This window comes from Bidens hawaiensis, unplaced genomic scaffold (assembly GCF_021521415.1).
Source record: "Bidens hawaiensis isolate Kalapana, Puna unplaced genomic scaffold, B.hawaiensis_p1.1 tig00024843_1, whole genome shotgun sequence".
In the NCBI taxonomy this organism is placed as follows: Eukaryota; Viridiplantae; Streptophyta; class Magnoliopsida; order Asterales; family Asteraceae; genus Bidens; species Bidens hawaiensis.
The window spans coordinates 161306-185787 of record NW_027493941.1 but is presented as its reverse complement, the minus strand read 5'-3'; the positions used below and the strand labels follow the sequence as shown (position 1 = coordinate 185787).

The following is a 24482-nucleotide window of genomic DNA, read 5'->3' as shown; positions in this document are numbered from 1 at the left end:
CTACCATATCCCCCTCAAAAATGTTTCTTACCAACGATATTTCCTTCTCGACCTACAAATTATTCAAAAATCAACGACCCTGTTTAAATTATTCAAGCTAATATGCTTAAGACCATATAGTGGTTGTGTAGACGCTATTTTGTGGTGACATGTAGTCGTAGGGGTAGCCGTGGCAAGGTGGAACTCTTAATTATTCCACCTTCATATATCCCATAAGTGCCGATTACAGGCACATTATACTCCATTCTACCTTGGTGTCACACCCCGACCAAAGGCGGCGGAACATGCCGGGGTGCAACGATTGCTCATAAGCGCATGACACTATTTAAAGCGACAATATTTAACAAACTCATTTCATTTCACAACATAGAAAATGTCACATAACCAAATATTCATAAGTCAAATACAACAAAATATAACAAAATATAGCAAATCAAATATTGTTCATTTTTGCTAATATCCTAACGGTATTTGTGACATTTTCTTCACCGAACTCCAAAATAAACCTAGATGCAAACCTGTAACATTTCATAAAATAAAGTTTATCAACACAAAGGTTGGTGAGCAATTTATAAGTTTGAACAATAGATATATAATATGAAAAGCCACAAAACTAGTATACAAAACCATAAATAATAGCTATAAACTTGGATAAATAGTCATCGCTAACAAGTTAGCGACACCCAACTATAAGGGGTTGCCAAATAGTTTAGGATTTTATAGTTATCGTTAATTGCATTACGTTAACGACACCTTGCCATGAGGGGTTGCCAAATGGTCTAGGATTTATAGTTCCATCATCCAAAAGCGATAAACACATAGGCAAATAAGCATAGAACACCAAATCGAGCAATTATTCAAGTAAAGTATACAACAACGTTTGTGGTTTAAGACCCAAGTATAAAACATTTAGTTTAGATAAGATGAAATGTCACCCCCAAAATAAAAGATAGAAAACGGGGTATGAAGTTACTCACGTTCAAGTATAAAACTTGATCGGTAAAAGATGAATAACCGGATGGATGAAGTTTAACGAGCAAGGCCTAAATGACAATAAAATCTTGGATTTAGATTGGTTGCCTTGAAGATCTTTAAATAAAATAATTGTTGCAAAAAGTAAACAATTAAAGTTCAAGGTTTAAAATGTAACTATTTAAGAATTTATAATAACAATCCTTTAAAAATGTAAGTTTGCTCGAAACCGGGTTAAAGTATCTAACCTTAATATTTACTTAACCAACGTTAAGTAATAAGGTGGGAAAAATGCTAAAATGCAAGTTCCTTTGGGACAAAGATACTAAAACGGGTCTTTAACGAGTGTTCGGGTTGTCGGTTTGGGTCTTGACAAATGGTCAAACCCAAAGTCAACTTTCCAACATATTAATTGTTATGAGATAACTCATTAAAATATACTAACACTTAACCAAGTATGTAGATCTATTGTTTAGAACTAACAACGCACGTTAAGCGAGTGTTCGGTTTTGTCGGTCCAAACTATGTGATGAGATCAAGTTGGATCCAACAATTCCAAGTACTTAAGAAAATAATTAAAATCAGTTTGTAAACTATTTTTAAAGAAATATACAAGTCTTGATAGCTAAAAACACACTTGTGTGTCTTAAGCGAGTAAAAGTCGGAATAGTTCGGTTTGGTTCGGTCTCCATCTCACAAATAGTTCATAGATGGTTTCTACATGCCCAAATATCATATAACTTGTATATTGATTTATAAATGAAGAAAACTTAAATTTTACAACTAAAAAGTTAACTACAAGTCTTTTAAGAAAAAGTTTCGGTTTAGTTCGGTTTCCATCTCCCAACGAGTTCATAGATGGATTCCATATGCTTAATATCAAAGAACTTGTAAAAATGATTTTTGAAACTCAAATCTAGCAATAAACATGTTTAAACAACTATTTTAATAAAACTAGTAAACAAAAGTTCGGTTTCCGGTTTGGACTAGTTTCGGTTAAACCGAGGTTAGTCTTATACAAACCCACACCATGGAACTTGTAAATAATATGAAAAAACTAAAAAGGGTTAGAAGTTAGTCATACGTGATATGTATAATAAGTTATGTGTGTGTAAATATATATCAAGAACACGAAGTCCTCCATGAAGCCTTGCCTTATGACATTCGAAACTTAACCAACCGGAGTCGGTGAAGTAACAAATAAAGGAAACAAGGGGTGTGTATTATATATATGTTGTACCACCATATTCAAGTGTTAGTAATATTAGATGAACAAGTTAAAATGAAAGACTATAGTTAGTTGACATTAAGAAATCAAAATAACAAAATGTTGAAGATGAATACTTGGATTTGAGAGAGATTTGGAGAAGATGAACAACCAAAATGGTGTATGGAGCCTTGCTTTTATAATGGTAAGAGTATGGTTCATACAAATAGGGTAAAGATGCATGTGATGGTTGAAATGGTCAAACAAGTTTTTGGTAAATGGCAATAATAGTCCCCAAAGTTTGGTTTAAGTCATTTTTAAAGAGTTTTAAGGACCAAAAAGAATGTTTTCAAGACCCAACAAGTGTAAACAATATTGTAACATAAAATCCATCATTTTGATTATATCATAAGCTTTGGTTTACAAAATGGGTCGGTTTACATGATAAACGAATACAAAAACGAATACAGACGAGACCCGAAATTGACGAATGTAACACTTGGAGCGGGGAACACCACGCATGGACCAGCTCAAACTACCTACTACTTCACGAAGATGGACTGAGGCTTTTAATGAATTCGGTGCCACCTCAAAAATACAAGCATGAAGTGATCTCACATGGAATGCTACCATCTTACAAGTGGGATATATGTTGGGTGATTTCTTTTATAAAACACACAACGACGTATGGATTGCAATGTTATGACCTAATTCTATTTGATAAGATGATATCACTGTTCCAGATAGTTGTCGTGTATGTGTTATTTTGTAATTCTATTTCATCCCCTCGTTTTATATTTATTTTAACATATAATTATTAAAATTGCGTATGTAGGTCATGTGGAAAATTGTGTATAAAACCCCGAACCCCCTATCACAACAAACCAAACACTTCTAACATATTTGGTGTTGTGTATATGCTCTTTTTTAATGTAACATTTATATTAGAATTTCAAAAGTTAAGCCAGTACTATAATATGCTTCTTTTTAATATATATATATATATACAAAGTATACTAATATTAAATGGCGATGAATATGTCCTTGTTTCAAATGTTTCGTCTTTTACATAATATACAATGATAATGTAATCTTTAAAATGTGAAATATAATAATAGTGTTACACAAGTTATGATTACATTAGAACGAACGAGCGAGTAATTACAAACTAGTCCTAAGACTTTTAAAATAGCATCTACACAACAAGAACATTAACGACAATTGCTTCAATTGTCAAAATCCGCCTGCAACCTTTTGTTCATCGATTAATAGTAATGACGCACACCAGTCATTACTCCTAGCTGGCCGAATTCCAAAATCCCTTATACCTTTTGGGATTTTCGGGACTGTTGGGATTCATGAAGGGGACCCTCTAGGCACGTTCACCCCCCTCGTTTTATATTGATTTTAATAAAGACTCCAAAATAGTATCTACACAGCCACCAATATCCGCTCGACCAACCACGTTAAATTGAACGACGAGACTGTATTCTATATTAATAATAATGGACTCCAAAATAGCATTCACACAACCACAATTATCTTCTTAATTTCAGACCGAATTTATCGTGGCTGTGTAGCTGCTATTTTCGGGCTCCATCGTTATTAGTTTCCAGGGTAACATATTGATGAGCGGACTTAAATCGTAGACCGATGAGACCGTTTTCTATACTAATAATAATGGACCCCAAAATAGCATTCACACAGCCACAATTTTCTTGTTTATTTCAGACCGAAATTTTCATGGCTGTGTAGATGCTATTTTCGGGATTCTTTGTTATTATTTTCCAAAGTATTACGGTGATGTATGGGTGGGGGATTAACAATTTTTTGTTGTATGGAGCCTATAGATATCGCGTGTTTATATAGTGGTTTCTGTGGTCTTCTAAACGCCGCGGTTCTACCTTAACGGTGCTTATGAAGGTTATTCGAAATCCCATAAAGATGTAAAAGGCTGTCAACCACTGCAGGAGGAGCGTGTTCACCGCCCCGGTAAGCGTTTACCGCGACGTATGATGATGATGTTGATGATGAAATTGTTCGTTTAATTGTTCTAATGAATATATATATTTTTTAAAATTAATTTTATATTAAATATATATTGTTTATTTTTAAATAAAGAAATTATTTTAACCTATTTTAAACACTTTTTAAAAAAAAAACACAACAATTATTAATAAAAATATTTATAAGTTATATTTATTTAATAAAAAATAATGAAGTTTGGTTTTGTTGGATTAAATTGGTGGAAAAGAGAGATATTAGTTATATAATAAAAATTGTGGTTTGGTTGGTTTGTGAATGAAGATAGTTTAAGAAATTATAATAATAACAACAGTGCTAACATTTTTTAAACAAATTAGACAGGTCATAGTGCTAACATCTAATCTTTAAATTACAAAATATAATAAAAGTGTGTTACAATAAACAATTACTTCAGAATGACTAATTACATACTAACAAATTATAATAATAACAATAGTGCTAACAATTTTAAAACCGATGACACAGGTCATAGACATTGCTGTAAAAAACTTCACAATAGCATCTAAACAGTAATATTGACAACGGCCACTACTCCAATTTCGAAATCGGCTTACCACGTTTTTTTCATTTAATAATAATGTGGTACACACCAATCGTCGCGTATAAACTTTAACGTGGGGTATAATGACAAAGGTTGCATAAATAATGTCGGTCATTCTCAATTGTGGTGGATGATATGATGATGTTGATGATATGATGATGATATTATGATATGAAACTAATATTATGATGATGCTGCTGATGATGATATGATGATGATTTTATGATGATGATGATGATGATGGTATGATGACAATATGATAATGATATCATGATGATGATGATGATATGAAACTAATATTATGATGATGATGATAATGATATGATGATGATGATGTGATGTTATGATGATGATGATATGATGACAATATGATAATGATGATGATATTATGATGATGATAATGATGATGATATGATGACAATATGATAATGATATCATGATGATGATGATATTATGATGATGATGATGATGATATGATACTAATATTATGATGATGCTGATATGATGATATGATGACAATATGATAATGATATCATGATGATGATGATATTATGATGATGATGATGATGATATGATACTAATATTATGATGATATGATGATGATGATATTATCAACATGATGATGATGTTGATGATATGATGATGATGATGTTATGAGGATGATGATGATGATGATATTATGATGTTGATTATATGCTGATGTGGATATGATGATGATGATAATGATATGATGACGTTGCGGTAACAACTTAAAAATAGCATATAAACAAGTCGGATACAACGACCACTGCTCCAAAAACATCATAATCAGGTTATCTTATGTTCAAAAATAACACAACTATTGTTGTTCTTCTACAAAGTGAATGCCACCACTTTATAATCGTTATTATAGCGTTTTTATCCCCACTATTTATGGCTCTACGATGGTAGCTTCCGTGTGAGATCACTTCATGGTTCTATTTTTGAGGTGGCACCGAATTCATTAAGAGCCACGGTACACCCTCGTTAAGTAGTAGACAGTTTGAGGTGGTCAGTGCGCGATGTTCCCCGCTCTAGGGTTGAATGGAGTTCACTATGCCTGCAATCGGCCCGGATGGGATTTATTATGGTTATTATAAATATAATAAATTAATTAATAAAAACATAATATAATTATATTTAGTCATTATTCATATTTAGTCGGGTTAAACGGTATTTACAGAGTCGGGTTTTAGTGAAATAATTCATATTTAGTTATTATTATTTATATTTAGTCGGGTTAAACGGTATTTACAAAGTCGGGTTTTAGTGAAATAATTCATATTTAGTCATTATTATTAATATGATTAATTGTGGCTTAAAGGAAATAAAAACATAACTTTCCAACAAAAACGGGGTGTACAGGGGTCGAACCCGCGACCTCTACCCACAAAGCTTCAAGTGTTAACCAGCAGGCCATAAGGCGACGTGCATAAAGAATCGGTTTCCATAATTAATATACAAAGGAAGTTCATCTCAAAATTTATTTCATATATGTGAGAGTGAACCCATATATATTTTGAGAGTGAACCCATATACAATCTGGAACTCTGGTCTGGTGGTAATACTCCTCCCTTTAATCTACCCAACCCTCCTGTCAACCTGGGTTCAACTCTCATCTGCATCGCCTTATTTTTTTATTTCCAGTTTTTTCCTTTTTTTTAACCAACAAGTTAGGTTATTTATTTTTACCCAGCAATAACAAACAAAAACATCACACAACTTCCCTTCCCCACCACAACTGCAGGTCAAACCCTAACCCCCCACCACTGTCGCAGTCCACCGCCGGCCGTCTCTCTTTCAGCCACACCGTCCGCAGCCTTCCTTTCCATCCCTATTATCCATCTCTCCTTCACTCCAATCTTCACCAATAAGGTATGTTTTAATGTTTTGGTTCAATTATTAGTTTTTTGTTTACTAAAATTACAATTAGTAAGAATGATTATGTTGAAGTTTGTTATCGTAATGAACCTCACGGCCTTACCCGACCTGAACCGTTGAACCGACCTAAACCTTCGAAACAACCCGGAATTTTTATGGCCGGTCGTATATATTAAGGTATTTAATCGGGTTAGGGTTTGATAATCAAGTTATATAGGTTTACTTGAGCGGGTTGTTTAAGGGTTTGATAATCAGGTTATATAGGTTTGATAATCATAACCATGTTGACCTAGTTAGACGACTCAACTCGGGGTGTTCAAGGTTCGGTTTTGACGGTTTTCGGGTCAAACCGAACTCAAACTGTTTGGCATATCCAAAACCAAAACCGAACCGTTGAGATTTAAAACCGAACTAAACCGAACCGTTATTAACGGTTTGGTTCCGATTTGGTTTCACGGTTTGGGGTTTATACAATGCACTTTTTTTTATTAAACTTAAAGAAATACTATATATTATGAAATATTAAACAGTTAATATATACGATTAAATCTTTCATCCGGTACGGTTTTATATGGTCGGTTTGAAACTTTTAAACCGTAATCTTATTTGTTTAAAATATCCATCAACAGTTGTGTTTATTGAGAAAACTAAAATGTGCCTTTTAATATATATATGATAAACAGATGGACATCGTAGAGGAAGACATCATCTACCAGCAGGAGGAGGAGGAGGTTGAGCAGCGGCCACGATGGAGGCGGCGGAGAGAACAGCCGCCAAAACCTATTGAAGGGGATGATGTGTTGGTGGGTTACCCACACACGCAGTTTGTTCTCGGGACACTCGAGCACGACCGGTACATCCAGCTCCGATTGATGAAGCCTATGCCGAATACCATTTTAAGCCTCAGTTTTATGGAGTCAGTTGGCGCGGACACAAGGATATTAGAGTATGTCGGCAAGGACACGCCGTGGATGAGGATGTTTACGATGAACTACCCCGCACACCGGGAGCTTATGCTAGAGGTTTATTCAACATTCCGTTTCAGGTGTTTTTCTTTTTACTTTAACTTTGTTTATCGCCTACACATTACTTTAATATATTCAAAACAAATTGTTTATTTTATTTCAGGCCACGGGAGGCGGGGAGGCCAGAGGTGCAGATGAGAGATCAGAACCCAGAGGGTCGGGCATGGGAGGTTTCGTTCAAGATGTTTGGGGTCGACCGGTACTTTTCATTGGAGGAGTTCGCCATGGCGATCGGCTTTTACACCGAGGAGGAGGTCCGGCAGCCGATCTACACCGCGAGCGTCCACAAGGCCGCGGACGATTATCTGCGCATTTGGTGGCGCACGATTGCGAGTAAGCCTTTCCCATCCGGTAGCCAATAAAAAGCCTCCTGCATCATTGACCCGTTGTACAGGTACGTGAACCTATGTTACTTTACATTACGTTACATTGTTATATGTTACGTTACATTATATTATATTTACCTTATATTATATTTCGCTGTGCAGGTACCTACACAGGCTGATAGCCTCGTCAGTACAAGGTCGATATCAGGGTGCTGACCACTGCAAACTCTTAGACTTGTTTTTTTGCGGTGCCTTCTGACGGGGATCCATTGCAACCTCACCCATGGCTTCGCCTACTACATCGCCACATACCCGCACAGGCAGGGACGAGGATCGTTGCTCGGTGGCCCCTACGTGACGCGCATCGCGCATCATTTGGGACTTGAAACACAGCTAGCTACCCTTACGATCCCGACAGTATCCCCCCGTGAGCTCGCCCGTTCTAGCGCCCAGGGCATGCGTATTGTTCTCAAGTTTAAGGACCCCGACGGGAGAAGAGTAGACCGTCTCGTTACGGACTTCAACAAACCACCGTACATACCGGTGCCATTAGTCGAGCCTCCACCATTGATTGCCCTGGAGGTGCACGTCGACGACAACCACGAAGAGCAATCGGGGGACGAGGACAGAGGGGAGGATGAGGCGGCGGATGGAACGGAGCAGGTTCAGGTTACTTTTATAACTCGTTTACATTTATTTGTTTCGTCTAAATATTAACGTTTAATTATCATTTTAATGTCAGCCACGGGTGCCGCAGCACGCACCGCGCACCTATCGCGTTGTGCGTTTAGACCACGCCACGAATACACGCTTAAAATGCATGTATTGGTGTTATTATTATTATTTTTTTGAAGATGTTTCTAAGCCTTTCTTGTAGGAGTATGTTGAATTGGTTTGGTCAAAAGTGCGATGAACTGAAAATGTAATTTAGTGTAAGTAAAGTTTTTTGTTATCTAAATGATTTCTATCTATCATGTCGATGCAGGAATGCTTGAATTGATCGAAAGACGTGTGCATCAGACATGCAAAGTAAGGATGCATTTGGTTTTGTTAATTTATTTTCTTATATGTGGGATGGATGTACACGACATATAGATTGTGAAGTAAACGCGAGTTAATGTTGGTGCAGTCGTGATTCTGATTTGCACAAACTTTTGAAGGAAAGCATTAAAATTTTGTTTTGATCTGCTATTTGCTATTTGAGCATCATTAATGATAGAGTGTCGAAAAGCTAGAGAAGATACATCTCAAATTTGTGTTACTTCCAAAAATTGTGCGTGATGTACTAAATGACTTCCCACCATATTTTAGTCCTTTGTATGGTCAACAATACTAGATTCTCGAGGATTAACCAAGGAGTAGTAAGCTCCGGTTGGCCCTTTTGCTAGTAACGAACCATGATTCCTTTCTTCCACTACCTTCCCTTTTTCCAAAACCACAGTAGGGTCACAACTTTGTATGGTACTCAACCTATGCGCCACCACTACACTAGTTCGTCCCATCATCATCATCATTCGCTCAAGTGCATCTTGCACTACTTTCTCCGATTGACTATCTAGTGCACTAGTGGCTTCGTCTAGTAACAAAAGCATGGGGTTTTTCAATATTGCACGGGCTATAGCAATGCGTTGCTTTTGTCCCCCAGACAGTTGTACCCCTTGATTACCACACCAGGTATCATACCCATCTTTCAAAATCTTTATAAAATCATGAGCATATGCTGCTTTTGCAGCATCCACAATCTCTGATTCACTAACTTCCTTGGAAACACCATATATGATGTTTTCACGTATAGTTGTGGCGAATAACGCGGGTTCTTGGCTCACGAGGGTGATAAATTTCCTTAGAGTTCTTAAATGATACGACTTTATCTCTCTTCCATTGACTTTGACAACGCCTTTCATTGGGTCGTAAAAACGCTCGATTAACCCAATTATGGTTGATTTCCCAGAACCACTTTGTCCAGTTGATTTTCCAGCTTCAATATTGATGGAGAGCCCATTAAATATCTTGACACCAGGCCGAGCAGGGTAAGCAAAGTGAACATCACATATCTCTACATGGCCTGTAATGACCACGGTTTTCATACCATCAGGATCCTCAGGATCTATCAAGGTATTACGGTCTATTACATTGAACATCGACTGCACTCCATCAAATCCTTTGGTTAGATCATTTGTCATCGTTCCTGCCTCTGCAATGACCCTACCAGTGTTTATTAAGATCAAAAACGCCTGCAAAAATGCTTTTGACCCAAGATGACCTTTGCTAATCAATTTGCCACCATACCAATAGCCTAGAGCCCAAGTGCAACCCATCAGGCTTTGAGAAAACCCAAGCCCCAATCCAGCATACCAAGCTTGCCGGATGCTTTCACGCATTGGTGCTTTTTGGGTCCCTAGAAGCATTTTGAGGATTCATGTTTGAGATGAGAAGGCGGTGATTGTACGCAAATTTGATACAGCTTCGGCTGCGAGCTTGCTGCTTTCCTCTTGTGATTTCAAGGCTATTTGTGACATGTTTTTCAATAGAACTTTTCTGCAATAGAAGCATATGATTATTATCGGCTGAACTGCTATCAGAACCAATGATAGTTTCCATGCGATTACCAACCCCATCGTGCAGGAAACCGTCACTACAGACAATATTTGAATTAGAAGTGAGCATCGATCACCCACCAAAGATCGCACCTGTTTGAAAATTGTATCATTGTTGGTGTACTATTTATCTGTAATTAATAGAGAGATCAACAAATTGTAAAACATACCATATTGGCATCAGTGGCGAGTCTTGAACATATGGCACCACTTGAGTTTTCTTTCTTATCGAACCATCCAATTTCAAATGTGAGTATCTTTGACAACATCCTTTCTCGGACTCTCTTGGTTAAGTATTCTCCCATGGCTGCAAAATTATAATGCTGAATGACGTTGATTACCATCGAGAAAACTGCCAAACCCGCAAAACAAAGTGTATAAATCATTGTTTTATGCTTGATCTCATCGTGATCCACCAAGAAGAAAACGGATATCATTGATCCCATTGAAAAGGAAAATATTGGTTAGACTGCACCGAATAGAATAGCGCCCATACTTCCAAATAGAGCTTGTTTCCATTCGGGGCTATTCATTGACAAAATCCTCATAAAGGATACCCCTGGAACTTCTTGGCTACCCTGCGAAGTGAAGTTGTCCTCTCCATTTTGATTAGCCGAGGTTGTAGAGTTTGACCGGTTCACCATTGCCGCGTACGACTGCTTGTGTTGTGGGCATAAAATGCTGAGGAGATAGATGAAAGTTCGGGTGGGTAAAGACTAGGGGGTTCATTGTTTTTCTTGGTTTCTTGAAGGCGGACAAGTGATGTGTATAAACCATTGTCATGTTGAATGAGATCATGATGGGAGCCAGACTCGACCACCAGACCATTTTGGACCACAGATATCACGTCTGCGTTTTTAACTGTGGATAGACGGTGGGCTATGACAATGGTTGTTTGGCCAAGGGATGCTTGATCAAGTGCCTCTTGAACCACTCGTTCTGATTCCGTATCAAGTGCACTTGTAGCCTCATCCAACATAAGGATACGAGGTGACTTGACTATTGCACGAGCAATTGCAATTCTTTGCTTTTGTCCACCTGACATTTGAACTCCTCTTTCGCCGACATGTTATTTACACAAAATATAACCATAGACTAGGTAAACATACGAGAACATGTTCAACAAACTTGAGTTAATTAATATTTACAATCTAAAGAATTTTCTATATAAATATGATAATTGTAATAAGTTTGATTGCTCGTTTATTTATATATTAATACGGTGCAAAACTTTATCCATTAACTTATCAAGACGGATCTCTGATCCAAAATAACCGGAGAGGTGATTATGAATGACTCAAATATATATATATATATATATATATTAGAATGACGACTTTTTTGTAACCACACTCTTTAAATTTGGAGAGTCCTGTTGCGGCGTTGCCCCATTGTGGCCATACGATCTTTCTTAACCGGACACACGCGGACTTTGGAGTTTGGCTTGAGCGTTTCCCAGGAAACGATGCCGCCGGCTGCCACTTGATTGTCGTTGCAAATCCTTTTTGTTTTTTTTTTCTTGTCTTTTATTATTAATGGCAATTGAAAAAGTTTTACTATTAATTTAATTAACGTTTTCATCTTTAAAATTTTTGATACTTTAGGATCTAGAAGAGAAAAAACAAACACCTGAGTGTCATTCCATGGTGGCATCTTCCTTTCCAAAAAGTATGTTTTCTTTAATGGTGGTCGCAAATAAAGCCGGCTGGGGCTCACCAACCCCATTTGCGATCTCAACCATTTTAGTTGAAGCTTATCAATCTGCAACCCATCCAGACAAATCTGTCCTCCCTGAGGATCATAAAACCTCAGCAACAATGCAATCACAGTTGACTTACCGACCCGCTCCCATCCACCAACGCCACAGTCTTCCCCGCTGGAACCTTTAAGTTAAAGTCTTTGAATATTAAAGATTCTGGCCTTGACGGGTATGCAAACTTAACATTCTTGAATTCGATTTCCCCATAGACTTGTATTATTTCCCCTTCCATGTTGTCTAAATCAATCGCGGGAACTCTTTTGATCACTTCTCGTATACGTTTGCTAGCAGCCATTGCATCCGAGAAGTACTTCACGTTGGAAATTGCCGAACCAAATGACCTGCCATTATTCATTTCATTTTCAACATGCATTTGGCATCCCATACTCTCGGTGCAGACAATTAAAGAATTAAACAATTCAACAATCCTGAACTGTCTATTTATTAAAAAAAATCCATGAAATGTCTTAATCGAAAAAGACTTAAACTTACATCCCGCCAAATGCGATTCCTAGTCCAACCGACCACACTGTTCCTCCTCTAGCTCCATGGTACATCACCAACCTACTACCATACCAACACAAGAAGGCCCATACAGCAAAAATGACACCGTTTCTGCCAATGGCAAGTCCTTTAACCAAGCCTTGCTCTAAACCCAACTTCAAAGTACCTTGCAGAGCATCAGAGTAGTCTTTAATAGTTTTATTTTCACCCACAAAGGAATAAACAGTCCTTACTGAAGATATCGCCTGCTCTGCCACCGCATCTGCCTTATTATACTCCTCTCTGATTTTTCTTGATAACCTCATGAGAATCCTTCCAGATATTAAACCAGGTATGACCAAAATCAAGATAAATGTCAGCCCCACAATCGCTAATCTCCATAGCAAAATAAATGCCACAATATATGTCCCAACAAAAGTTGTCACGTTCATCACAAACATTGGCACCTGTAAATTTTTTATAGAATTAAAAATCCACTTATAATTACCAATCAAATGATTATAATAAAGTGCAGGAAAGTGCAGGTCATGCATTGGACAACAAGATGCGCCACAACCATTTTTTTAAATCAATTGCTAATACAATTGGCCATAGCCCTTATAAAAAATTAAAACTGATGGCAGGTTGGACTTAATCAGGTTTGTTCACTTGTGAAAATTGAAATGGGTCAGGTTGCTGGTGCAAAAGAAACTTGGAGTGCAAGCTTGCTAGAGTTTGGATTATGTAGAGTTTGAGTTCTTTAATTTTCAGTTTGATTATAATAAAAGGGTTGATAAGGGTTTTGTTCAAATATCTTTGGTGTTTTTGTCCTATTAGTATCAGAGCTATGGTTTCTAAGGCCAAGTAAAGTGGGCGAGGAATAGGGGCGAAATGGGGCGCGAACACCACCCCCCAGGCGATGGCGAGAAGGGGGGGGGGGGGAGAGCGAGGAATATTACTCGCTTGTGCATGTTTGAAGAATATTATTATTATATTCTTTTGTGTGTGGTGTATATATATGTGTATGTGTGTACATATATATATATATATATATATATATATATTGGCCTACAACATCACTACACCCCTAAAACGAAAACCCACCATTTGCTGACTGGGCGCCACATGACACAAAACGCCTCATTTTGTAGCCCCTCTACTACACATAGCCTAAGGCTTTATATTTGTGTCGCATATTTTGTGACCGGTGCATTTAATGCCCGGTGTTTTCTTCCTTAATATATTATAGTATCGATCAAGGACGCAGGGTTGATCAAGATTGCGCCAGTTCTTTCTTGATCATTAAACGATCTGTGCCACTATGGCTGACATACCTTTTCACTGATGAATTCTTGAATGATGAGGCTATCACTGGAAACACTGGTAATGATATCCGTTGTGCTTGTAACATTCATGTCAAAATAGGCGACTTCTTGCCTTAAAACTGCTTTCAAATAAGTCAACCTCAGTCTTGATGCCTGCCTTTCTGCTGTTCTTGACCAGCAATACCCCTCTACAACAAAACCTATTAGACAGTATATATGGATCCAAATTTCAGATCCACTTTAATGAAAAACGATAATCGAGCAAAACCTACCTAGAAAACACGCAACCCACTTCGCTACAGACATGTAACAAAGATATACAGCATTCTGTAAACAAGAAATTAATTCCAAGCCCAATCAGTTGACCATAAATAATCGGTATTAATTAGGATAGTTTGTTTACATTTAGTAAAAATTAATCTTGTTGATTTTATCTGTGTAGACGTCAGCGGATACAGAAGAACTGCCCCCAATGTTGTTCATGATGTTGCTGGTGAAGAACAACATAATCGGTAACCCCATTCCATCGGCAATGGAACCTATAACTCCAACGCCTATCAGAAACATGTCGGTTCTATCAGCATGCATGAAAAGCGACCGGAATGACCCATCATTTGTTTCTTTCCTGTGCTTACACATGTTTACAGTTCACAGGTACGAGGTTTTCGAATGAGTCGGAGCTTATGGCAAGTGGGAGACTATATACTATATATGTGCATTTATAAATCTAGCTATAATGAGTTAGCGTGGAGGGAGGGTTCTATAGTTTATGATGAATTAGATGCAGATTTAAATTTTTAATAGATTTAAAATGTGTTTTTTTGACGTTTTACTAATAATTTAATGACTCCAGAGTCCAGATTATTCGGTTATCAATCTCAGGGCGTGATTGCGTTTGATTTGTAACTTGTATTTTACTTATAAATAATTAATTACCTCGAAAAGCAGTGTAAACACTTGACTTAAGTTGGATGGCACGTTTATAAAATCATGATATGATATTATATTATAATATAATACTAGATTCATGTTACATAAGTTAATTTTTAAATTCCAGTTGATCTGTCTCGTTGAATTTTTGGCAATGCCTAAGGTGAGCTGCAAACAAACTACTATGTTCGAGTGTAAAGTTGTTATGTCATGGTTTAACGCTTATCTTAAGATTATTTGTTGTGGGTGACGGTAGAGTTGATCAAAAAAACCGGTTCCTGGAACCGAACCGGTGGACTCGAACCGGAACCGAACCGGTTTCTACCGTTTTTGGTAGGAACCGGACCCTATCTGATTCAACCCGATGATCCGTGACCGGTTCTTGCGTTTCTGAGTGGGGGCGGGTAGGAACCGGAACCGGTTCCTAACCGATTCCATCCGGAACCGGTTAGGAACCGGTTCTAGCCGTTGGATCGATTAAACCGTTGGAAATCGTTTTTTTTGGCCGTTTTTTGACCGCTGGGGTCAAAAATAGCCGTTTTTTGGCTCCCCCAAGCACCCCACTACTAGTATAAATAGGTATTTAGTGTCATGGGTTCATCACAACACTTAAAACGCAAACCCGAACGCAAAGAAATACGAAAAAACGCTATTACAACGTTTTGAGTTCTCTAATCTCTTATTTTCTCTTCTTCTATATTCATATTTGTTGTTATGGCTGCCTCACAATCATCGGTTGGTCAAGGTTCCAACGCCGAACCAAGTTTCGTTCGTATTGTACCTCATAATCGTAATCAAGAGATTTGGTGCAATTGGGATTTGGTTGAATTGAGTGACCATTCATTGAAGGCTCGGTGCAAGTTTTGTGGGGTTTATTTAAACCCACTTTCGAATTCAAATTTGAAGAAACACATCGAAAAACCGTATTGCAAAGCGTTGAAAAAGAACGTCGATTCGCAACAAACGCAAATTGATAGTGAAGGCGGAATATTTACATACCAAATTGATCGAGTTCAAGATCGTATGGCGAAGTTTGTGATTCAAGAAGCTTTGCCGTTTAGCCACTTCGACAACCCTCGCTTAACCGCCATGATTCGAGATACGCTTCAACCACAATACACTCACGTAAGTCGTCATACTCTTAAACGTTATTGTTTAAAATTGTGGAAGAAGGCCAAAGAGGTACTAATTGCATATTTTGAAAATATAAATACGGGAATAAACTTAACTAGTGATGTTTGGTCGGCTCCACATGGTCTACCCGAATCTTATCTTTGTGTCACCGCTCATTGGGTAGACCCGTCATCGTGGGAAATGATGAAACGCACCATTGCTTTCGAACTCTTTGAGTATCCACATACGGGAGATAATTTGTTTGAAATTTTAGATTATGTTATAAAAACTTATAAACTAGAAAATAAAATATTTTCAATGGCATTTGATAACGCGTCGAATAATACATCGGCGGTTGATAAATTAAAATTAAAATATACGCCGATTTGCAATGGTGTATTTTTTCACTCAAGGTGTGTTGCACATATCATTAATTTAATCGTGCAAGACGGACTTGCTTCGGATGAGGTTACATCGGTTATAAACGATTTTAGACTAATGCTACATGAAGTTTTTAAGAAAAGTAAAAAAAGACAAATGGATTATAGAAAATTTTGTAAAGATACGGGAAGAAAAGCTTTGGGAGCTAATTGGGATGTACCTCATCGATGGAATTCCACTTGCACAGTGTTTCAAAGTGCTTTGGAACAAAGAGAAACTTTACAAATGTTTCATTCTAGTCTTGCCGAGAATGATTTGGCAATCCCTTTTTCAAATGAGAAATGGGAAATTATCAATGACTTATCGACTTTTCTTGAAGTTTTTAAAACATCAACTACGAAACTATCGGGAACATATTATCCGACAAGTCCCTTGGTTCTTTCGGAGTTATTTTTAATGGTTAACAATCTTAAAGAATTTGAAAATAAAAGTCCAATGTTTTCAAACATCAAATTACCAATGAAGTTTAAATTAAAAAAATATTTTCTTGAATTGCCACCGGTTTTTACTTGCGCCGCCGCTTTAAACCCAATGTTAAATGTTACGGGGGTTGAATTTGTGATAGACGAAATTTTTTCAGCCTTAGATATGCATGAAATTGACCCAAACTTTTCAACAGAGGCAAAAAATTATTTTAACTTGAATTTTAAATTTATGTATGACTTTTATTTAAATAAATATGGGTCAAACATACACATGCCTATGCCGGGGGGGGGGGGGTCTTCATCAAGTTCAAGTGCTACTAGAGTACGAGATCCCATGATTAGCCTTATGAACACCGTTCGCAACGTAACGGCTAAAAAACAAAGGGGTAACACCCCTTCAAGCGAACTAGGAAGGTATAGTGCAAATGATTACTCTACCGGTTTATCCGAAGAGGAATATGGCACTTTTGATGTTTTGGCTTGGTGGAGGGTAAAGGAAACCGAGTTTCCGATTCTTGCCACCATGGCCCGTGATTTACTAACCGTCCAAGCTTCTACGGTAGCTTCGGAATCCGCTTTTTCTCTTAGTGGCAGGGTAATATCGGTGAGAAGAACAAGACTAAATTCGGAGTCGGTGGAGATGTGCATTTGCTTAAAGGATCACTTGGACTCAATCGATCGTATTCAACACGTAACCACTCTCGAAGATGAAACACCACTTGATGTTCGAGTGCACGACGAATAAGAAGGCATTTCTACAAGTAATTCCGAGGAAGAAGTCGCCGCTCAATAATTACGACGAACAAGAAGGCTTTTCTAGAAATAATATGTCACAACTTTATATTTATAAGTTTAATGTTTTGTTAGTTTGTTTTTGAAGATTTTAAAACATGTAACTTTTTTTTTTTGAACTTCTTAAAGTAAATAAAATGAATTTTATGTTAATTGTTTTGTTTATTTTTCATGCTATACAAATACGAATCGTAGTTTAGAATCCAAATCGCAAACGAAAAACGAAAAAAAAAAATTTACACTGTAACCGGTTGGAACCGGTTACAGTGTAGGAACCGGTTTAGGAACCGGTAATAACCGGTTAGATAGGTTAGGGGTCCGAGGGTGGGAGAACCGGCTCGGTTCCCTAACCGGTTCGAGCCTGGAACCGGTTTAAAAGGGGGTTTTGAATATAGGAACCGGTTAGGAACCAGTCCCAAACCGTTTTGAACATCTCTAGGTGACGGTAGTAATCAAAAGTTGATGCCCACATCGCCATGTAGGCTGCGGGACATCAACTAACCAACCCATAAATCATGTGTAGGCATCAACTAAAGTTTATAATCATTTTGATTTATATTAATATATTGGTTGGATTAAAAAGGTTTATTCTCATTGATTGGATTTGATTGAAGACGGTCCGGCGCTCATTACGGCACTAGCGCTCCAAGGAATTGAGTATGGGTTTGGCGCTCGTATATTTTGGATGGTCAAAAGATGATAAAAGGCAGCCTTGGAGATGGTCAAAAGATGAGGTGGGAACTGTAGGTCCTAAGAACGGATCAAACAACAAGTTCTTGAATCAATCTCACTTACTAGCTAGCAGAAATCACTAGTAAGTAACCGAGATCTTGGATCTTGTTGGTGTTGATTATTTGTCGGAAATAGAAAGGAAGAAAGAGTTGAGAGAGAGAGAGAGATGGTAGATGGATAAGGTTGTAGTTTTGCAAAAGGTTATGTGTAGCATGTGCATGCTTCACCTTTTATAGGTGAAGCAAAGCCATGCTCACTTCCAATATTGTAGGTCTCTTGACCGGATCTAACAACACAACAACTATTACTAGTTATCTTGGATCAACCTCTACACTAGTTAGCGGAAATCACTAGTGAGGACCGAGATCTCGGATCTTGTTTGGTGTTGATTATTGCCGTGAGAAAGAGAGAAAGGAGAAAGTTTGAGATGTGTAAAGATAAGGCTAAAATTTTATAATCATTTGAAGTTATATCTATCTTTATATTTATATTTTATCAGTTTTATAGTAATTTGGGTTTTCAAATTCTGATTACTACACGAAATTTTGCAAATTTTATAGTTTGTACTCTTTAAAATGCATGTATTGGTGTTATTATTATTATTATTTTTTTGAAGATGTTTCTAAGCCTTTGCTAGTAAAGAACCATGGTTCCCCTTTTCAACCACCTTCCCATTTTCCAAAACCGCAATGGTGTCACAGGTTTGTATGGTACTCAACCGATGCGCCACCACTACACTAGTCCGCCCCACCATCATACGCTCAAACGCTTCTTGGACTACCTTCTCCGAACGACTATCCAATGCACTAGTGGCTTCGTCTAGTAACAAAACCGTGGGGTTTCTCAATAGTGCACGCGCTATAGCAATGCGTTGTTTCTGTCCCCCGGAGAGTTGTACCCCTTGATTACCACACCAAGTGTCATACCCATCTTTCAAAACCGCTATAAAATCATGTGCATTTGCTGCCTTTGCAACCTCAACTATCTCCGGTTCACTAACTTCCTTGAACACACCATATATGATGTTTTCACGTATAGTACTTGCAAATAACATGGGCTCTTGGCTCACGAGTGCGATATATTTCCTTAGAGTTCTTAAATGGTATGACCTTATATCTATTCCGTCGACTTTGACAACCCCCTTCATTGGGTCATAAAAACGCTCGATTAACCCCGATTAAGGTTGATTTACCTGATCCACTTTGTCCAACCAGAGCAGTTGATTTTCCAGCTTCAATATTGATGGAGAAACCGTTAAAGATCCTGATGTCAGGTCGATCAGGGTAGGCAAAGTGAACATCACATATCTCTACATGGCCTGTAATAACCTCGGGCTTCATACCATTAGTGTCCTCTGGGTCTATTAAGGTGTTGCGGTCAAACACATTGAACACCGACTGCACTCCATCAAATCCTTTAGCTAGATCATTTGTCATGGTTCCAGCTTCTGCAATGACCCTACCAGTGTTAACTAAGATCATAAATGTCTGCAAAAATGCTTTTGACCCAAGATGATCTTCGCTAATCAATTTGCCACCATACCAAAAGCCAAGAGCCCAAGTACATCCCATGAGACTCTGAGAAAACCCAAGCCCGAATCCAGCATACCAAGCTTGCCGGATGCTTTCACACATTGATGCCTTTTGGGCCTGTAAAAGCATCTTGAGGATTCGTGTTTGAGATGAAAAGGCGGTGATTGTACGCAAATTTGAGACTGCTTCGGCTGCGAGCTTGCTACTTTCCTCTTGTGATTTCAAGGCTTTTTTTGACATGTTCTTTAGGAGAACTCCTCTACAATAGAAACAAATGATTATCAAAGGTTGGACCACTATCAAAACCAATGCTAGTTTCCACGCGATCACCAACCCCATTGTGCATGCAACCGTCGTTGCAGAGAGTATTTGAATTAGAAGTGAGCATCGATCACCCACCAAAGACCACACCTATATGAAAATTTAATCATTGTTGGCATAATGTTTATCAATAATAAGTGGAAAGATCAACTAAATGTAAACCATACCATATTATCATCAGTAGCGAGTCTCGAACAGACGGCCCCACTTGAATTTTCATCCTTATCGAACCATCCAATTTCAAAGGTGAGTATCTTTGACAACATCCTTTCTCGTACCCTCTTGGTTAAGTATTCACCCATGGCTGCAAAATTGTAATGTTGAATGACATTGATAATTATTGAGAATACTGCCAACCCAGCAAAACACAAGGTATAAATCATTGTCTTGCGCTTGATCTCATCATGATCTGCCAAGAAATAGACCCATATCATTGTCCCCATTCCAAAGGAAAATATTGGTTGGACTACACCAAATAGAATCGCTCCCAAACTCCCAAACAACGCATGCTTCCATTCTGGACTATTCATTGCTAAAAGTCTCTAATGACAACACTGGAACTTTTTGGTTGCCCTGCAAGGTAAGGTTATCCTCTTCATCGTGATTGGCCGAGGCTGCAGAGCTCAACCGACTCACCATTAACTGCCTACGGTTGCTTGAGTTGTGAGCATCGAATGTTGAGGGGATAGATGAAAGTTCATGTTGGTAAGGGCTAGAGGGTTCATCATTTTGCTTGGTTTCTTGAAGGCGGGCAAGCGACATGTATAAACCGTTTTCAAGTTGAATGAGGTCATCATAGGAGCCAGACTCGACCACTTTACCGTTTTGGACCACATATATTAAATTTGCGTTTCTAACTGTTGATAGACGGTGAGCTATGACGATGGTGGTTCGACCGACGGATGCTTGATCAAGTGCCTCTTGAACCACTCGTTCTGATTCTGTGTCTAGCGCACTTGTGGCCTCATCCAAAAGAAGGATACGAGGTGACTTGATTGTTGCACGAGCAATTGCAATTCGTTGCTTTTGCCCACCCAACATTTGAACTCCTCTTTCGCCAACCTGTAATTTAATTACAACAAGTATAAGCATAGACTAAAGCAAATTAAAATACAATTAACTCAGAATATAAAAATGTAACGACCATTGTTTCTCCCTTCCTAGATTCAGTATGAAACAAATAAATCATTCTAGTTTATATATGTGTGTGTGCAATATGCATTTGTATGTAAACTATAAAAAAGATGAAAAGTTATGAAGAAATTAATTTGATAATTTTTAATACTATGCATCTTTATATTAATTATATGAAATACTAATAAAATTAATTGAGCTGTCCAGCTCTAAAAAGTGTTCTTTACATCCAATTTAGTTGAGTCAATAATAAGTCGTGATTAGTGAGTTTTTTTAGAGACGCCCCACGTTTATTTAAGGATCTTTGATCCTAACAAACCGGAGATGCGATTGTGAAACACTAGATATAATTGCAAATTAGATCAATATGTTAGCATATATTTTTCATTTTTGATATTTTAGGATCTTGATGGAAAAAGAACCTGAGTGTCATAGGCGTTCGGCAACTGAGAGATAAAGTTATGGGCATTTGAAGCTTTTGCAGCTTCAATAACTTCTTCCATGGTGGCGTCTTCCTTTCCGAAAAGTATGTTTTCTTTAATGGTGGTGGCAAATAAAGCCGGCTCTTGGCTCACCAACCCCATTTGTGATCTCATCCATTTTAATTGTAGCTTATCAATCCTCACCCCATCGACCCAAATCTCTCCTCCCTGCGGGTCATAAAACCTCAACAACAATGCAATCACTGTTGATTTACCTGACCCACTTCCACCAACCAATGCCACCGTCCCCCCTGCCGGAACTCTTAAGTTAAAAGCTTCAAATATCACCGATTCTGGCCTGGACGGGTATGCAAACTTAACGTTCTTAAACTCAACTTCCCCATAGACTTGTTGTAATGTCTCACCTTCCATGTTGTCTGAATCAATCGCGGGAACTCTTTTAATCACTTCTCTTATACGTTTGCTGGCAGCCATTGCATCCGATAAGTACTTCACGTTGGACATTATGGAACCAAATGACCTGTCAATATTTATTTCATTTTTAACATGCATTCTGGCATCCATGCGCAAAAAAGGCGAACAACAAGGGTGATGAAGTTCAATTCTTTTGAAGTATTTAAGGTTTCAGCTGATTACCCTTTTTTTATTTTTTTTGTTTTTGAAGTCATAAACCATCTACTAACTAAAAAAACTAAATGAAATGAAAAATGAAAAATGAAAAAGAAAAGAGCTTACAGCCCGCCAATGGTGATTCCTGCTCCAACCGACCACACGGTTCCTCCTCTGGCTCCATGGTCCATCACCAATACACTACCATACCGACACAAGAAGGCCCATACAGCATAAAGGACACCGTTGCTGCCAATTGCAAGTCCTTTAGCCAACCCTTGCTTTAAACCCAACTTCAATGTACCTTGCAAAGCAAAACTAACTGATCTCGCACATCGTGCAGGAACACAATGGAGGAATATATTCTGACCGTAGTATGTTGATAGTGGTTGTTCCAGGCACATGACAGGAGACATCTCCCAACTACATGACATTCAAATCTTTAACGGTGGGTATGTTTTCTTTGCGTGAGGAGAGAAAGGGAAGATTGCACATCATTAGAGTACTCTTTAATGGTCTTGTTTTCACCCACAAAAGAATAAACAGTCCTCACTGAAGAAATCGCCTGCTCTGCCACCGCATCCGCCTTATTATACTCCTCCCTGATTTTTCTTGATAACCTCATTAGAACCCTTCCAGGGATTAAAGCAGGTATAACCAAAATTAAAATAAATGGCAGCCCCACAATTGCTAATCTCCATAGCAAATAAATGCCACAATATACGACCCAATAAAAGTTGTCACATTCATTACAAACATCGGCATCTGCATAAATTAAATTGCGAATACAATTCACCACAACCTTCAAAAAAATTAAAAACTAGCGGCCACATACCTTTTCACTGATAAAATCTTGAATGATGAGGCTGTCACTAGAAACACTCGCAATGATATCCGCTGTGCTTGTAACACTCAAGTCAAAATAGGCGACTTCTTGCCTTAAAACTGCTTTCAAATAAGTCAGCCTCAATCTTGATGCCTGTCTTTCTGCTGTTCTTGACCAGCAATACCCCTCTACAACAAAATCTATTAGACAATATATATGGATCCAAATTTCAGATCCACTTTAATGAAAAGCGATGAAATCGAGTAAAACCTACCTAGAAAACAAGCAACCCACTTTGCTACAGACAAGTAACAAAGATATACAGCATTCTGTAAACAAGAAATTAATTACAAACCCATAAATAGTCGGTATTAATTAGGATAATTTGCTTACATTTAGTAAAAATTAACCTTGTTGATTTTTGTCTGTGTAGACGTCAGCGGATACAGAAGAACTGCCCCCAATGCTGTTCGTGATGTTGCTGGTGAAGAAAAACATAACCGGCAGCCCCATTCCATCGGCAATGGAACCGATAACTCCAACGCCCATCAGAAACATTTCGGTTCTATCAGCATGCATGAAAAGCGACCGGAATGACCCATCACTTGTTTCTTTCCTGTGCTTGCACATGTTTACAGATCACAGGTAATGAGTCGAGTTTATGGAAAGTGGGAAACTATGGACCAAGTGCATTTATAAATCTGTTAGATAACTACTCACTGTCATGAGTTAGCGTGGAGGGTGTCTTCTATAGTTTATGATGAATTAGGCGCAGACCGAAATTTTTAACAGATTTAAAATATTTGTTACTTTTTACTAATAATATAATGAGTAATGACTCTAGTTTATTCGGTTATCAATGTCAGGGTGATGCGTTTGATTCTTAACTTGTATTTTACTTATAAAAATAATTAATAACCTCGAAATGCAGTGTAAACAGTTGACTTTGAGTTATATGGCACGTTTATAAAATCATGATATTATATTATATTATAATATAATAC

The 24482-nt window shown here is 37.8% G+C and overlaps 1 protein-coding gene and 2 pseudogenes across 1 annotated transcript in view; all 3 read right to left on the bottom strand.

Annotated features, from left to right (window-relative positions):
• Positions 1 to 24482, bottom strand: part of LOC143570181 (ABC transporter B family member 15-like) — a 211481-nt gene that overhangs the window by 106610 nt on the left and 80389 nt on the right. The gene's annotated exons all lie outside the window — the stretch shown is intronic.
• LOC143570188 (ABC transporter B family member 15-like) lies at positions 9292 to 13317 on the bottom strand (annotated as a pseudogene).
• LOC143570186 (ABC transporter B family member 15-like) lies at positions 19236 to 24117 on the bottom strand (annotated as a pseudogene).